A 13,744-nucleotide genomic window follows, 5' to 3' on the forward strand; every position below is an offset into this window, starting at 1 on the left:
AGTTGATGTTTTACTGCATTCCTGACATTCCCGGTACACTCATCAAACGGTCTTACGGGAAAATCTCCACTTTACCGCTACCTCGGAGCTGCTGTGTCCCATCGCTTGTGTTTCGACTGTAACACCACGTTCAAACTCACTTAAATCTTGATAACCTGCCAGGGTAGCAGCAGTAACCGATCTAGCAACTGCGCCACACACTTGTTGTCTGGCCGACTGCTTACATATTTCTGTATTTGAATACGCACGCCTATACCAGTTTCTTTGGCGCTTCAGTGTACTTGCCTTTCATAAACGTCGGCTTTTTATATTCACTGAGAGAAAAAGACAAATTTAGCAAAATCTGTCGTAAATGTATCGCTAAAGAAATATATACACTATAAATAGACGATATGGCGTATCTATCGTCTAGTAGTAAGGCAGCAAAAAACGGACACACTTAAGTCCGGGAGAGGTCCGTTCAATGGTTAGTTGTCGCGACAATCAAAACAAAATTATAACTGCATCTGGAGCCATATGGTGTTCCAAGAAAATGCGCAGGCTTGAACGGCTCACGCCCGCAACCATGTGTGCTACGGGCAGAGCGGCGGGTTTTCAGAACGCCCTGACACCAGACCGGCGTCGCGACCTTTCACTGGGGCAGCGCGACCTCCACGGCGCTTTGCCGATGCAAGGCTGGGCAGCTTTACGATCCAGTGCGGCGCAAACGGAGCAAACATAACGCTCACTGCGAGCCACTGCACTGATTTTCTAAAGGCAGGAGGAAAGACAGCTGCACATTTCGGTGCTGTTTCTGGTTTATAAGAGTAGTAGTACTAGTTTTATTCATCAGTAAAACTCTTTTACGAGGATGTTGGCCATGTCACTGTATTACAGTGTAACAACAACAAAAATAAAGTAATCCACATATACAGACTTATACAGGGTGACAATTATTGAAGTGTATGAAAAAACGTAAATTAGTTATTAACTACGGGGTGCACACAATTTTTTCAACAAGTAAACGTCACTACAGATCCAGAATGAGATTTTCACTTTGCAGCAGAGTGTGCGCTGATATGAAACTTCCTGGCAGATTAAAACTGTATGCCGGACCGAGACTCGAAGTCGAGACCTTTGACTTTCGCGGGCAAGTGCTCTGCCAACTGAGCTACCCAAGCACGACTCACGGCCCGTCCTCACAGCTTTACTTCTGCCAATACCTCGTCTCCTACCTTCCAAACTTTACAGAAGCTCTCCTACGAACCTTGCAGAACTAGCACTCCTGAAAGAAAGGATGTTGCGGAGACATGGCTTAGCCACAGCCTGGAAGGTAGGAGACGAGGTACTGGTAGAAGTAAAGCTGTGAGGACGGGACGAGAGTCGTGCTTGGGTAGCTCAGTTGGCAGAGGACTTGCCCGCGAAAGGCAAAGGCCCCAACTTCGAGTCTCGGTCCGGCACACAGTTTTAACCTGCCAGGAAGTTTTGTCACTACAGATATTCGAATTTAGATTATGAAATGTTCGATACGCCTGCCATCATTGCCGATGATGTGGCGCAGACGAATAGTGAAATTTTGCATGACAAGTACAGGAAAATCGATGCTGTCGATAACCTCTTGAATGGTTCAGCAATTGCTTTTGGATTATTGCTGTACACGTTGTCTTTAAAATAGCCGCCCAAAAAGGAGTTGCCTCTGTTCAGATCCGGAGAATTTGGCGGCCAATCGAGGCCCATGCCAGTGGCCTCTGGGTACCCCAGCGCCAGAATTTGATCCCCAAAGTGCTCCTCCAGAACAGCAAGCACTCTCCTGCTTCGATGGGATTGAGCTCCGTCTTGAATGAACCACATCTTCTCGAAATCAGGGTCACTTTGGATAAAGGAGATGAAATCATCTTCCAAAACCTTCACGTATCGTTCGGTAGTCACCGTGCCACCAAGTAATATCGCACCGATCATTCCGTGACTGGACATCGCACACCACACTGTCACCAGTTGAGGGTGAAGAGACTTCTCGATCGAGGAATGTGGATTCTGTCCCCCAAATGCGCCAATTTTGGTGACTGAAGAACCTATCCAAATGAAAGTGGGCTTCGTCGCTAAACCCAAATATACTACACTCCTGGAAATTGAAATAAGAACACCGTGAATTCATTGTCCCAGGAAGGGGAAACTTTATTGACACATTCCTGGGGTCAGATACATCACATGATCACACTGACAGAACCACAGGCACATAGACACAGGCAACAGAGCATGCACAATGTCGGCACTAGTACAGTGTATATCCACCTTTCGCAGCAATGCAGGCTGCTATTCTCCCATGGAGACGATCGTAGAGATGCTGGATGTAGTCCTGTGGAACGGCTTGCCATGCCATTTCCACCTGGCGCCTCAGTTGGACCAGCGTTCGTGCTGGACGTGCAGACCGCGTGAGACGACGCTTCATCCAGTCCCAAACATGCTCAATGGGGGACAGATCCGGAGATCTTGCTGGCCAGGGTAGTTGACTTACACCTTCCAGAGCACGTTGGGTGGCACGGGATACATGCGGACGTGCATTGTCCTGTTGGAACAGCAAGTTCCCTTGCCGGTCTAGGAATGGTAGAACGATGGGTTCGATGACGGTTTGGATGTACCGTGCACTATTCAGTGTCCCCTCGACGATCACCAGTGGTGTACGGCCAGTGTAGGAGATCGCTCCCCACACCATGATGCCGTGTGTTGGCCCTGTGTGCCTCGGTCGTATGCAGTCCTGATTGTGGCGCTCACCTGCACGACGCCAAACACGCATACGATCATCATTGGCACCAAGGCAGAAGCGACTCTCATCGCTGAAGACGACACGTCTCCATTCGTCCCTCCATTCACGCCTGTCGCGACACCACTGGAGGCGGGCTGCACGATGTTGGGGCGTGAGCAGAAGACGGCCTAACGGTGTGCGGGACCGTAGCCCAGCTTCATGGAGACGGTTGCGAATGGTCCTCGCCGATACCCCAGGAGCAACAGTGTCCCTAATTTGCTGGGAAGTGGCGGTGCGGTCCCCTACGGCACTGCGTAGGATCCTACGGTCTTGGCGTGCATCCGTGCGTCGCTGCGGTCCGGTCCCAGGTCGACGGGCACGTGCACCTTCCACCGACCACTGGCGACAACATCGATGTACTGTGGAGACCTCACGCCCCACGTGTTGAGCAATTCGGCGGTACGTCCACCCGGCCTCCCGCATGCCCACTATACGCCCTCGCTCAAAGTCCGTCAACTGCACATACGGTTCACGTCCACGCTATCGCGGCATGCTACCAGTGTTAAGGACTGCGATGGAGCTCCGTATGCCACGGCAAACTGGCTGACACTGACGGCGGCGGTGCACAAATGCTGCGCAGCTAGCGCCATTCGACGGCCAACACCGCGGTTCCTGGTGTGTCCGCTGTGCCGTGCGTGTGATCATTGCTTGTACAGCCCTCTCGCAGTGTCCGGAGCAAGTATGGTGGGTCTGACACACCGGTGTCAATGTGTTCTTTTTTCCATTTCCAGGAGTGTATTTTTGATGTCTACAGCTGACATTTAATGAATTACCTGAATAAATACAATCTTTTAAGCCAATCACAGTTTGGTTTCCGAAGTGGCAAAAATACGGAGTCAACCATGGTAGAATTCACAAAAGTTGTACTTGATGCGCTTGATAAAGATGAGTGTTTCACAGGCATATTTTTGGATCTTTCTAAGGCGTTTGATACAGTCGACCACAAGATTGTACTACAATAAATTAGAAGCATTAGGAATAAGAAAGGTAGTTAAACACTGGTTTCGATCATACCTAGCAGATAGGGTACAAAGAGTTGAGATAACACATACCTCAAATAGATCTAAACATTTAGTAAAACACTTAGCAGAACCAAAATACATTAATGTAGGTGTTCTGCAAGGTAGCATATTAGGACCAATACTGTTCCTGATACACATCAATGACATTCCCACTAGTGTTACTCACGGTGAAAAAATTCTCTTCGCTGATGACAGCAATATTATAGTCACTGAGAAAACAGGAGAACTCCTTACTGAGAAAGCAAATGAAACTCTCAAGGAAGTGCATGATTGGTCAATAAGTAGTAAAGTGACATTGAACATAAGGAAAACTAATGCCATGAATTTCAGTATGAAGAGGAAAAATTACAATGTTAAATTAAATGTAGATGGCACCTCTATAGACTGTGTAACAAATGCAAAATTTCTAGGAATGAATATTGATTCTCAGTTGATGTGGTGTGAACATCAAAGGTACTTGCAAAAAGAATGCCATCAGCATGTTACGCCCTTAGAATCCTATCATCAGTGTGTAACATGCAGTGTCTTTTAGCAACATATTATTCATATGTACACTAAGTTCTTAGCTATAACATTCTTTTTTTGGGGAACAAGCCCACAAAATATGAACACAGTTTTCAAACCCCAGAAAAGAGCCATAAGAATAATAACCAAAAATACTAGTCGACCTCAGTGTAAAGATCTGTTCAAAACACTGGGGATTTTAACTGCTCCATATGAATACATTTACCAGTCAGTTATACACATCAAAAATAACATTGGTAGTTACTGCACAAAGAGCTCTGTCCATGGCCATGCAACAAGAGATAGACTCAACTTACATTTACCAAGAAAAAATAAACATAAAACTCAAAACAGCATTTTCTACCAAGGAATAAAACTGTACAATAAATTACCAAGAGAGATTACAGAAATTCCAAAAATACACTTATTTAAAAAGGCAGCTAAGAAGTACCTGTTATTCAATACATTTTATACAGTGAAGGATTACTTAGATAAAACAGAGTTGGGGTTTGATAAAAAAATTATGTACAAATAAATAATAATAATAATAATAATAAAAATGATTATAAAACATCCAACACTCCACATAACACCTTCACTTTATGCTTTCTTCCTTTCTAGAAATACTCAGCCCCCACAAGCTATGCATAGCACAACACTAACACCTCTTCCTCTTTCTGAGCTTAACATCTCACTCATTATGGAGGGATGCTGACTCACTTTTTTTTTTCCAGATAGCAAATGGGAAGTTGAGGTACAGAAAATGGCCCAGAGATATGACTGAACGGTGTGGCATTACAATATTTAATAATTATTTGTAAATAAAGTATTGTTTAGCAGGAGTAAATTTAATGATTATGCCTAACTAGAAGTCTGTAAATATATGTGTTTACGAATTAGCTTATTTTGAATCGGTCTAAACTTGTAAATACTTTGACATGTCCTATATCCTTGTAAAAAGAGATCTACAGATGAATACAGCTACTACTACTACTAACTGGTAAATATACTCAAAGTGTGCAGTTAAAATCTTGAGTATTTTGAAAAGATGTTAGCAATGAGCTCAACTACTGTTTTCGGTTATTGTTCTTACGACTCTTTATTGCAGTTTGAAAATTATGTTAATATTGTCTCCATCTGATAGAAATGAATGACGTAGCTATGAACTGAGTGTGCATCTGAATAATATGTAACTAAAAGACACTATTTGTGACGCACTGTTGATAGGACTTCAAAGTCTTAACTTTATCGATGACGTTCTGTTTGCAAGTATCTTTATGTGTTCATATCACTTCAGTTGGGAATCAATACACATTCGTAGAAATTTTGCATTTGTTTCAGAGGCTACAGTGTTGCAATCCACATTTAATTTCACAGTATCACTTTCCCTCTTCCAACTGAAATTCATCGAATTTGTTTTCGTTATGTTCATTGTAACTTTATTGCTTACTGACCAACTGCAAACATCCTTGAGGGCTTCATTTGCTTTCACCTCGAAGTCTTGCTCTACGAACTCCTCCTGTTACATGTTCGTGGTGCACTTGACGTGTTACTTCTAGAAGAAAATCCGAGCTTTCGAAAATATCCACTACTGTCGTTGTCAGAAAAGCAACTGATAGTCCAAGTGTTAATGAAATAGCAGAGATATAACTGATGTAGCAGTGCCCATTGCGACTGTAGCAGTATCTGTTGAGTGAGCATTCAGATGGGCAGAAAAGAATTTTTGTCGCTAACATACATTGACTCAAAAATTCACGTGACTATAGTTTTTGTCTGTAAGTGCCCAGCCGCTTTTGAATGTTACTACGGCCCATGTGCAAACAAATCCTGTTAAAATATACCGTGGATTTTGTAGACGAGTTTCATGGGCATCTCAATAAATTGCATTCTGAATCTAGAATGAACTTGGCTTACAGTTTTGAAGATATATATACAAGGGAATTTCGCTTGTTTGTCACACGTTTCACAGCTTAGATGAGACTGATATTTTGCTGTAGGAAAGAAAGGGACAGACACTGCTATTTTATATGCTTTGTGTCGCACTGTGTTGTAGTGCCCAGTCCCTGTTTTAACAAACTGTACTGCGGTGACATTGCGAAATGACTTCCTAGTACGCTAACGTAAAGTGTCCCGAAAACTTCGAATTTGGAGAAATTGCGTGGTAAGAAATAGCGATTTGTCAGACTCTGAAATATTTTTAGGGACTAAATTCTTTCGTTTTTACTTTCTGTTCATCCTTAGGTAAACTAAACTACTAATGGCACATAACTGCGTCATTGGAACTATGTGCATATTGTAAAATAATCATAATGGTTTGGAAAACTGAGAAATCATCATGTACAACACTAATCTGCAGGAAAACGTGAGTCAAATTTTATATCTATTCAACATACTGACTGGCAGCACACTTTCTACTTCCGAACTTATCCAAAACATGTCTCGTACATATATGGCTATACAGTGAAATAAATCATCCCTCAGATTTTATACCAAAATTTCACTGTATCTGGATATTAGTCAACACATAAAGTGCCTCTGATTGTTATTATAACTATGTTTACGGTTTTTGGCACTTACCTATGAAAAGTAATTCCTTCTCCGTAGACGAATTTCGATTCAGCACCATTTCTCTTAATAATAAATAAAAGTGAAAACATAGAAACATATGTGTAATAGTGAAGTTTCAGTGTTAGCAAAAACTGCAAAAAACAGCTTCATACCATAGTCACGTGTTTAGTTTGGTTTGACGCTGGCGACATTCCCAGAATGTTATTCTCACTCCATAGATGTTACTGTATTATCACGATCAGAGATTTCATTGTTTCCAACGATGAAACGACTCGCTCCGTCATCGTCTCCACGACGGAACACACTGCTACGCAGTCTTTTGATATCAAGTAACCATCTTCCCCTCTTCCCAGTCGCCGCTGAGTACGTAGCCCTTATCTCTACCGGAGTTGTTGGCAGGTTTTTAAATTTCCACTGCCATTGTGATGACACAGTTACAGTAGTTTAAGTATTGTGTAGAATTCGTGTTTGCTGAAAGAAGATTTTGTGCTTGATTGTTAGGTATTCCAAGTACAGCTTGCTCAGAATTTTTTTCCTTATTCTTTTCCATTTGTGGTATGATAAAGTAAATAATACCGATGGTAAAACGTTTCTGTAGTTGTTAGCATTTTCGTTTTCCCAGATTGAGTAATCTCTATACAGGTACTGTTCAGATTACTGCCCCTATCATCATTAGAAATGTTCAAGCTCGGACACCTTGGTCGATCAGTACACGGAAAACTCAGTTAGAATGTATAATTAAGTCTACTTTCTTGTCTGTTCTTATTATTGTCGAGCGAGGAGCAAGGTGATTTAAGCATTCGACTCACATTCAAGAAGAACGGAGTTCAAATCCCCGTCTCCTTATCCAGATTTATTTTTATCGTGCCGTCGTTAAACCAATGAAGATGAGGGCCAGAGTAGTTCCTTTCAAAGACCTCTCCCTATCTGACCTCGTTCTTCGTCCATAATAGCCGCATCATCGACGTGATATTAAAGTCATATCTTCCTTTGTTTATTTGTTATTTAGGACGAGGTTGAGTGTCTTGCGGGCCCTTGCGATACACATAATCCTACCATAGGTAAACCACAACCAAGGAGAATGTGTGGAACAAACGTTTGGTTCCTGAACAGGGGCAGCAGCTTTCTCAGCAGTTGCAGGAGGTAATGATTCACTGATCTCATCTGTAACATCAGGCAGCATGGCCTTGCTATGCTGACGCTGCGATCGGCTGAAAACGATAAAAAACTACAGCTGTTATATTTCCTGAGGGTATGTAATTTTGTTGTGCTGCCAAGTGATGATTGCATCCTCTTGTGTACATTATTCCGGCAGTAAATAGTCCCCATTCCGGATATCCGAGCGAGAAATCCTCATGAAGCTGTCGTCATCAGGAAAAAGAAAAATGGTATTCTGAGGCTCGAAGCATGAAACATTATACTGAGATGACGAAGTCACGGGATAGCGATATACAGATGGCGTTAGTATCTCGTACGCAAGGTATGAAAGGGCAGTGCACTGGCGGTGCTATCATTTGTAATCAGGTGATGCATGTAAACATGTTTCCTACGTGATTATTGCCGCACGTCGGGACTTAACAGACTTTGAACTCGGAACAGTAGTTGGAGCTACACACATAGGACATTTCATTTCGGAAATCGTTAGGGAATTCAATATTTCGAGACCTACAGTGTCAAGAGTGTGCCGAGAATACCATATTTCAGGTTCAAATGGTTCAAATGGGTCTGAGCACTGTGGGACTTAACATCTATGGTCATCAGTCCCCTAGAACTTAAAACTACTTAAACCTAACCAACCTAAGGACAGCACACAACACCCAGCCATCACGAGGCAGAGAAAATCCCTGACCCCGCCGGGAATCGAACCCGGAAACCCGGGCGTGGGAAGCGAGAACGCTACCGCACGACCACGAGATGCGGGCATATTTCAGGCATTAAGTCTCACCACGGACAGTGGCTGTCACGTGTTTGTTAATATGTTTTAATAAAAAATTTGATGCATTAGTACTCGAAGTTTGTGAACCTTGTATCACATGGTGAAGAGACATAGAGTGATAATCTTGTTTGTTTGTGGGGTTTGAATTGACATGTGGTCGTGGGTGAAAAGTTTTCTAAGCACTGAGGCTTAGTACTTAGCGTGAAATATGTGTAATCATGGACTGATGTATTGGAAGGTTTTCATTTTCCAAGTCTTCTGTTCTGAGTAGATGGCTCTTCAATTGATTAGATAAAGTGGATTTCCTGTCGAGGAGTATTGGTAAGTGAATTTTGTTTTTGCAACTGGATATTTCTTGTGACAAGTACATGTGATGTGAAGGATGTTTCATCTGTCCCAGTATTAATCAGTCAGTGTTAGTATAAATGTGAATGTGATGTGAAATGAGATTAATGTCTAAATCCTCAGGCGACATAAGTTCTATTGATGCCCTGCGTTTGGAAAGCATAAGATGCTCCAGCTGCAACAGTGCCTATTTCATGTTTATTATCTGTGCTGTTTTCTTACTCTTGCCCTGTTCTCCGTCTGCTTGAGTCTGTCACTTCTACTACCGGTGTACTTGTTGTGAGAGTTGTTTTAAAGAAGTTGTCATCTGACGGAGAGCATATATGTCCATGTTCTATGAAAGCACTCCGTCTTCAGGCCACGAGTGGCCCATAAGAACCATCCGACCGCCGTGTCATCCTCAGTGGAGGATGCGGATAGGAGGGGCGTGGGGTCAGCACACCGCTCTCCCGGTCGTTATGATGGTATTCTTGACCTTAGCCGCTACTATTCGGTCAGGTAGCTCCTCAATTGGCATCACGAGACTGAGTGCACCCCGAAAAATGGCAACAGCGCATAGTGGCCTGGATGGTCGCCCATCCAAGTGCCGACCACGCCCGACAGCGCTTAACTTTCGTGATCTCACGGGAACCGGTGTATCCACTGCGGCAAAGCCGTTGCCATGTTCTATGTAAACGAAATTAAATAAATCACTTTAAGGAAGTTGAAATTAGTTGACCCAGGGAGATGAAGAATTGTGCACTAGATCTCATGTGGGTGTTGTTCCAAGATTATTTTATGTTGGAAAATGGTTTCTCCAGACTATGGTGGAAGTATACCGTTGATTAAAAGTTGGTTCCGGAAGTGAACGTGTTTATTGATTCCCTGTAGACGAGAATACGATATGGTTTCGTGGCTGTAATGGGTGATGTTTAAGAGATGATTTGAGATGATTTTGTGGTTTGATGGATTCACTCCAAATGCAAAGGATGAACAGTGTGATTTTATTGGTTTTATGTTGCAGCATCGAAAAAAGCATGCCAAATTTAAAAGAACGCTAAGCCTCCAATATTGTAAAAGTTTAGAGGAAGCTCGAAATATAATGTGTACTTCAATGCGAGATGCTTTTAATAATTTCCATAACGAAACTCTGTCTCGGAATCTGGCAGAACACCTAAAGAGATTCCTGTCATACACTATGTGATCAAAAGTATCCTGACACCTGGATGAAAATGACTTACAAGGTCGTGGCGCCCTCCATCGGTAATGCTGGAATTCAATACGGTTTTTGTTCACCCTTAGCCTTGATGACAGCTTCCACTCTCGCAGGCATTCGTTCAATCAGGTGACGGAAGGTTTCTTGGGGAATGGCAGCTCATTCTTCACGGACTGCTGCACTGAGGAGAGGTATCAATGTCGGTCGGTGAGGCCTGGCACGACGTCGGCGTTCCAAAACATCCCAAAGATGTTCTATAGGATTCCTGTCAGGACTCTGTGCAGGCCACTCCAGCACAGAGATGTTATCGTCGTGTAACCACTCCGCCACAGGCCTTGCATTATGAACAGGTGCTCGAACGTGTTGAAAGATGCATTCGCCATCCCCGAATTGCTCTTCAACAGTGGGAAACAAGAAGATGCTTAAAAAATGAATGTAGGCCTGTGCTGTGATAGTGGCATGCAAAACAACAAGGGGTGCAAGCCCCCTCCATGAAAAACACCATCACACCATAACATCACCGCCTCCGAATTTGACTGTTGGCGCTACACACGCTGGCAGATGACGTTCACCGGGCATTCGACATACCCACACCCTGGCATCGGATCGCCACATTGTGTGCCGTGATTCTTCACTCCACACAATGTTTTTCCACTATTCAATCGTCCACTGTTTACGGTCCTTACACCAAGTGAAGCGTGATGTGTGGCTTATGAGCAGCCCTTCGACCATGAAATCCAAGTATTCTCACCTCCCGCCTAACTGTCATAGTACTTGCAGTGGATCCTGATTCAGTTTGGAATTCCTCTGTGATGGTCTATATAGATGTTTGCCTATTGCATATTACGACCCTTTTTCAGCTATAGGCGGTCTCTGTCAGCCAACAGAAGAGGTCGGCCTGTACTCTTTTGTGCTGTACGTGTCCCTTCACGTTTCCACTCCACTATCACATCGGAAACAGTGAACCTAGGGATGTTTAGGAATGCGGAAATCTCGCTTACAGACGTACGACAGAAGTGACACCGTATCACCTGACCACGTTCGAAGTCCCTGAGTTCCGCGGAGCGCCACATTCTGCTCTCCCACGGTGTCTAATGACTACTGAGGTCGCTGATATGGATTACCTCCTGTAGGTGGCATCACAATGCACCTAACATGAAAAACGTTTGTTTTTGTGGGTGTCCGGATACTGTTGATCACATAGTGTACGCACTCAATATCTTCACTGCCAGGTAACAACGGTGAAGTCACTGATGACAGTGCCACTAAAGCAGAGTTATTAAACACGGTTTTCCGAAACTGCTTCACAAAAGAAGGCGAAAAAAATAATCATGAATTCCAATCAAGAACAATTTCCAGGAAGTAGATTTCATAGGTGTTGCAGAACATCTTAAATCACTTAATAAAGGCAAGGCCTCCGGTCGAGATTGTATACCAGTAAGATTTCTTTCAGAGTATGCTGATACAACAGCTCCTATTTAGCAATTATATACAACCGCTCGCTCACAGAAAGATGCGTACCCAAAGACTGGAAAATTGCTCAAGTCACACCAATACCCAAAAAGAGAAGTAGGAGTAATCCGTTGAATTACAGGCCCATATCAGTAACGTCGATTTGCAGTAGGGTTTTGGAATATGTACTGTTTTCGAAAATTACGAAGTACCTCGAAGAAAACGATTTATTGACACACAGTCAGCACGGATTCAGAAAATATCGTTCTTGTGAAACACAACTAGCTCTTTATACTTATGAAGTAATGAGTGCTATTTTGCCAGGCGATCTGTAATTGTTTCCATATTTTTAGATTTCTAGAAGGCAGAAGGCTTTCGACACCGTTCCTCACAAGCGTCTTCTAACCAAACTGCGTGCCCATGGAATATTGCGTCAGTTGCGCGAGTGGATTCTTGATTTCCTGTCAGAAAGGTCACAGTTCGTAGTAATAGACAGAAAGTCATCGAGTAAAACAGAAGTAATATCCGGCGTTCCCCAAGGAAGTGCTGTAGGTCCTGTATTGTTCCTGATCTATACTGACGACATATGAGACAATTTGAGTAGCCGTCTTAGATTGTTCCGTGGGATGGTCATTTACCGGTTTGTTAAGTCATCAGATGTACAAAATGATTTAGATAAGATATCCGTATGGTGCGAAAAGTGGCAATTTATCCTGAATAAAGAAAAGTGTGAAGTTATTAACATGAGTACTAAAAAAATCCACTAAATTTCGATTACTCGTTAAGTCACGCAAATCTGAAGACTGTAAATTCAACTAACTACTTAAGGATTACAATTACAAAGAACGTAAATTGGAATCATCACATAGATAATGTTGTGGGTAGAGCAAACCAAAGTCTGCGATTCATTGGCAGAACACTTAGAAGGTGCAACAGGTCTTCTAAAGAGACTGCTTACACCACGCTTGTCCGCCCTATTCTGGGGTATTGCTGTGAGGTGTGGGATCAGCATCACATGGGACTAACGGATGACATCGAAAAAGTGCAAAGAAGGGCAGCTCGCTCTCTACTGTCGCGAAATAGGGGAGATAGTGCCACAGACACGATACGTGAATTGGAGTGGCAATCATTAAAACAAAGACGTTTCTCGTTGCGACGGGATGTTCTCATGAAATTTCAATCACCAGTTTTCTCCTCCGATTGTGAAAACATTCTTTTGCCACCCACATAAATAGTGAGAAATGATCATCACAATAAAATAAGAGAAATCAGTGCTCGCACAGAAAAATTTAAGTGCTCGCTTTACCCGCTTGCCGTTCTGCAGTGGAACGGTAGAGAGACAGTTTGCAGTGGTTCAAATGGCTCTGAGCACTATGGGACTTAGCATCTGAGGTCATCAGTCCCCTAGAACTTAGAACTACTTAAACCTAACTAACCTAAGGACATTACACACATACACGCCCGCGGCAGGATTCGAACCTGCGACCGTAGCGGTCACGTGGTTCCAGACTGAAGCGCCTAGAACCGCTTGGTCACACCGGCCGGCATGAAGGTGGTTCACTGAACCCTCTGCCAGGCACTTTTTTGTGAATAGCAGAGTAACCAAGTAGATGTGGATTGAGATTGTAGTGAGCTACATCGTTTCCTCTGAGCACTATGGGACTTAACATCTATGGTCATCAGTCCATCGTTTCCTCAAGTGAAAACTCATCTGGAGCCGTATCTGCAATAATTCTCCCTGCATTCTTAAACCTATAAAATGTGTTGAAATAAGACAGTCTATCTATTTATTGATAATTGCACGTCTCGCTCTTGCGGGGGCATCTTCAGATTAACCTAGAGGTGTAAAATAACATTGTGAGGCATAGGTACTTTAAAAACGGAGGATAGGGATAGTATGAGGCAAAGTTCCAGGCTGCTTAGCCTAGCAAGAACTGTGA

Source organism: Schistocerca serialis, chromosome 2 (genome assembly GCF_023864345.2).
Source record: "Schistocerca serialis cubense isolate TAMUIC-IGC-003099 chromosome 2, iqSchSeri2.2, whole genome shotgun sequence".
In the NCBI taxonomy this organism is placed as follows: Eukaryota; Metazoa; Arthropoda; class Insecta; order Orthoptera; family Acrididae; genus Schistocerca; species Schistocerca serialis.